The sequence below is a fragment of the Schistocerca serialis genome, chromosome 4, assembly GCF_023864345.2.
Source record: "Schistocerca serialis cubense isolate TAMUIC-IGC-003099 chromosome 4, iqSchSeri2.2, whole genome shotgun sequence".
In the NCBI taxonomy this organism is placed as follows: Eukaryota; Metazoa; Arthropoda; class Insecta; order Orthoptera; family Acrididae; genus Schistocerca; species Schistocerca serialis.
Window position 1 is genome coordinate 602,997,921 of NC_064641.1, and position 5,522 is coordinate 603,003,442.

Here is a 5,522-nt window from a genome sequence, read left to right on the forward strand (position 1 = left end):
CGCACCGCCACTTCCCAGCAAATTAGGGACACTGTTGCTCCTGGGGTATGGGCGAGGACCATTCGCAACCGTCTCCATGAAGCTGGGCTACGGTCCCGCACACCGTTAGGCCGTCTTCCGCTCACGCCCCAACATCGTGCAGCCCGCCTCCAGTGGTGTCGCGACAGGCGTGAATGGAGGGACGAATGGAGACGTGTCGTCTTCAGCGATGAGAGTCGCTTCTGCCTTGGTGCCAATGATGGTCGTATGCGTGTTTGGCGCCTTGCAGCTGAGCGCCACAATCAGGACTGCATATGACCGAGGCACACAGGGCCAACACCCGGCATCATGGTGTGGGGAGCGATCTCCTACACTGGCCGTACACCACTGGTGATCGTCGAGGGGACACTGAATAGTGCACGGTACATCCAAACCGTCATCGAACCCATCGTTCTACCATTCCTAGACCGGCAAGGGAACTTGCTGTTCCAACAGGACAATGCACGTCCGCATGTATCCCGTGCCACCCAACGTGCTCTGGAAGGTGTAAGTCAACTACCCTGGCCAGCAAGATCTCCGAATCTGTCCCCCATTGAGAATGTTTGGGACTGGATGAAGCGTCGTCTCACGCGGTCTGCACGTCCAGCACGAACGCTGGTCCAACTGAGGCGCCAGGTGGAAATGGCATGGCAAGCCGTTCCACAGGACTACATCCAGCATCTCTACGATCGTCTCCATGGGAGAATAGCAGCCAGCATTGCTGCGAAAGGTGGATATACACTGTACTAGTGCCGACATTGTGCATGCTCTGTTGTCTGTGTCTATGTGCCTGTGGTTCTGTCAGTGTGATCATGTGATGTATCTGACCCCAGGAATGTGTCAATAAAGTTTCCCCTTCCTGGGACAATGAATTCACGGTGTTCTTATTTCAATTTCCAGGAGTGTAGTATCGACGGCAGTTGAGAGATGTACACTGAGGTGACTATACTCATGGGACACCTCCTAATATCGTGTCGGACCTCCTTTCGCCTGGCATAGTGCAGAACTCGACGTGGAATCGACTCAGTATGTCGTTGGAAATCCCCTGCAGAAATATTGAGCATGTTGTCTCTGTAGTCATCCATAGCTCGGAAAGTGTTGCCGGTGCAGGATTTTGTGCACGAACAGAATTCTCGATTATGCCCCATAAATTTCGATGGGATTCGTGCTGGACGGTCCGGGTGTTCAAATCATACACTCGAACTATTCAGGATATTCTTCAAACCAGCTGCGAACAATTGTGGCCTGGTGACATGTCACATTTTCGTCTATAAAAATTTCATCGTGGTTTGCTAAATGAACTCCATGAATGGCTGCAGATGGTTTCTGTTGATTCAGCAGGATCAGAAGGCCCAGTCCACTCCATGTAAACACTGCCACACCACTATGAAGCAAAAAAATGGTTCAAATGGCTCTGAGCACTATGGGACTTAACTTCTGAGGTCATCAGTCCCCTAGAACTTAGAACTACTTAAACCTAACTAACCTAAGGACATCACACACATCCATGCCCGAGGCAGGATTCGAACCTGCGACCGTAGCGGTCGCGGGGTTCCAGACGGTAGCGCCTAGAACCGCTCGACCACTCCGGCCGGCCATTATGAAGCCACCACCGTCTTGCACAGTGCCTTGTTGATAACTTGGGGCCATGGCTTCATGGTGTCTGCGCCACACTCGAACCCTATCATCAGATCTTGCCAACTGAAATCTGGAGTCATCTGACCAGGCCACAGAGACGCGCAGCGGGCGATGTCGTGCTGTTCGTAAAGGCACACGCATCGGTCGCCTGCTGCCGTAGCCCACTGACGCCAAATTTCGCCGAACTGTCCTGACAGATACGTTGGTCGTATGTCCCACATTGATTTGTGCGGGTATTTCACGCAGTGTTGCTTGTTTGTTAGCACTGACGACTGTACGCAAACGCCGCTGCTCTCGGTCATTAAGTGAAAGCCGTCGGTCACTGTGTTGTCCTTGGTGAGAAGTAATGCCTGCAATTTGGTATTCACGGTACACTCTTGACATTGTGAATCTCTGAATACTGAATTCCATAACGATTTTCGAAATGGAGTGTCCCACGCTTCCAGCTCCAACTACCATTCCGTGTTCAAAGTCTGTTCACTCTCGTTGTTCGGCCATAATCACATTGAAAATCTTTTCACATGAATCATCTGATCACAAACGACAGCTCACCAGTGTGCTGCTTTTTTATACATTGTGTACGCGATATTATCACCATCCGTATATGTGCGTATCACAATGCCTTGAGTATCGCCACCTCATTGTATACCACATAAATTAATAAGAAATGGTACAAATCCCTCATAGTATGTGAAACAGGTCAGAACAATGTTGCAGAAACAATGACAAAAACATGCCAAATTTAAAAGAACGCAAAAACTCAAGATTGGCGAAGTTTTACAAAAGCTCGAAATATAGCACGATCTTTGAAAGAGATTCTCGTCGTATGTAAAGTACACTACCGGCAAGATGCAATCAATACTTTCACTGCGAAAGATCCGTAATCAAAGAATGGAAAGTTGTACAGGTCACATCATTACTCAAGAGGAAAAAAAAAGAGTAATCCGTTGAATTACAGAATATCACTAACCTTGATTTGCAGCAGGATTTTGGAGAATATACTGTGTTCGAACATTATCATTTATCTCGGAAATAACGATTTATTGACAAATAGCCAACACGGGTTCAGAAAATATCGTTCCTATGAAACACAGCTAGGTTTTTGTTCTCATGAAGCAATGAGTACTATCAACAGGGGATGTCAAATTGATTCCATTAGACTTCCACAAGGCTTCTGACACCTTTCCTCGCAAGAGTCTTCTAGTGGAACTGGATGTCTGCGGAGTATCATCTCAGTTTTGTGACTGGATTTGTGATCTCCTGTCAGAAAGGCAGTTCAGGGTAGTTGACGGGAAGTAATCGAGTAAAACAGAAGTAATATCTGTCGTTCCCTAAGCACCTGTTACAAGTCCTCTACTGTTCGTGGTTTATATAACGGTTTAGGAGACAATCTGAGAAGCCCTTTTAGATTGTTTGGAGATGATGCCGTCATTTGCCGTTTTGTAAAGTTATCAGATGATGAAAATCAATTGCAAAATGATTTAGACAAGATATATGTATGGTGCGAAAAGTGGCAACTGACTGTAGAAAATGAAAAATGTGACGTCATCCACATGATCACTGAAACGAATCCGATAAATTTCCTTTGCACGATAAATCACAGTCTGTGAATCCAACTGAATACTTAGGAATAAAAATTACAAATAATTTAAATTGGAACGAGCACATAAACAACGTTCAGGGAAAAGAGAAAGAAAGACTGCAATTTACTGGCAGAACACTTGGAAGATGCAACAGGTCTCTTAAACAGCCTGCTTACACCACGCTTGTCCGCCCTCTTCTGGGGTATTTCTGTGCGGTGTGGGACCCGCAACAGATAAGATTGACGGAGAACATAGGAAAAGTTCAAAGGGGAGCTCGCAATTGTTATTGCGAAATAGAGGAGAGAGTGTCACGGATATGATAAACGAGTTGGGATGGCAATCATTAACACAAAGACGTTTTTCGTTGCGGCAGGATCTCCTCTGAAGTTTCAATCACCGACCTTCTGCTGGGAATGCAAAAATATTTTGTTGGCGACCACCTGCATAGGGAGAAATGATCATCTTAATAAAATAAGAGAAATCAGATGCTGCACGGAAAGATTTAAGCGTTCGTTTTTCCCTCGCGCTGTTCGAGAGTGAAACGATAGAGAAATAGCTTGAAGGTTTTCGAAGAACCCTCTGCAAGGCATTTAACTGTTAATTGCAGAGTAATTATGTAGATATAGATGTAGAGAGCAGAAGCTGGCGTGAAGAGGCGAGAGTGAAGCCAATTGGAAATTCAACAATTCAGTTAGCTAATTTAACACGTAAATGTTTCTTTTAAATGAAAACAACTCGTTCAGTGCTGGTAACTTTACGCATATTTCGGTCGATTAACTCAGTAGCAGGAAAAATTAGTCTATGAAACTCTCGATGAATGGAATTTTTCAGGTCTAAGTTAAATCATTAGCTCTTGGCGTAGCAGCAACGAAAGTGATCACTTTTAATGGTTCGTGTGCTCTGGTTAAAAACTTCTTGGAAAAAGATCTCTCGTGTTTATCCGCAGGAAACTGATACATGAAATTATTTCCAGAAGCGTTTATTTGTGAAAGATGAGTTATTGAAACATGGATGTCATCATAACAATTATTAAATAGCTTCAGAGCAGTTGGTTTAAAATCGATGTTAATGAATCACAGGCTGGAATCAACACAGGAAAGTCAAGGAATACTTGGAGCAATTTCAATTATGACCAAAAGAAGCTAATTTTATCTGTACTATTTGTGTTTTCAGCATCACTGTACGTCGAAGCATGATTCTGTGCTTCTTCTGAAGACAGCGAGTGTTTCGATTGCAATATTCTCTCCAAACTTTGAAAATATTAGGTCGTTCATCACGGTATCTAAAATGGTAAATACACTGAATCGTGAGGCGTAACCATTAGACAAAATATTAAAAGGATTCTCGTAGCAATCGATCAAAACCCCAAAATTATCGGTAAAGAGACTGCACAGTTTGTTTCTAATAAAAGAAAGATCAGAGGCTTAACGTTCTGTCGACATCTAGGTATTTAGAGGCGGAGTACAGGCTCAGAATGTTTCAAGAATTGGAGAGGAAATCGGTCATGACATTTCAAAGCCTGTAGCGATTTAGGGCAATCACGGGAAACATGAACGTGGATCACCGAACACGGGTTTGAACCGTCGTCCTTCCGATTGCGAGTCCAGTGTGCTAGCCACAGATCCATTCCACTCGGTGTATGGAACATAGCCGTTCGGTGTATGGAACATAATAAAATCATTTTTTATCAGATTTTATTTGAACAGTCAGTTTAACAGAGCATCCAACGAAGAGCGATGCGTTTTGTCAGGGGATCGTTTAGTTGGCGCAAGATGTTAAAGAAGACGCAACAAGAGAGGTGTTGTGCAACGAGAAGCAGTTTGCTGTTCCAAAAATCTGAGTCGTTACGTTGTGGGCAGTCTATCACTTCCTCCCACAACACAAAAGCGAGGGCATTGAGATCATTACCAGTCTGCCACTGGACGAAATGGAAACTTGCATTTTTAGAAGAAAAACGCTTGAAAATCCGAGAGAGTATAATCCAGGCAATATATCACTTCCTCACACATACGTCTGGCGAAGTGGCCACTACGAAAAATTAGAGCTAATACGTAAGTTAAATGTTAGAGATAAAAAAGGGGAAACAAGCTATCGTAGAGTGGTGGAATTAGATGCTCTAGGGTACAGGAAGAGAATTATATTGTAAGGGAATTAAAAGGGTAAGAAGCAGTGGCTCACTTACAGAAGAAAGTAGAGGGATTAAATAGGGCTGTACAACAGATCAGATACACTCCTGGAAATTGAAATAAGAACACCGTGAATTCATTGTCCCAGGAAGGGGAA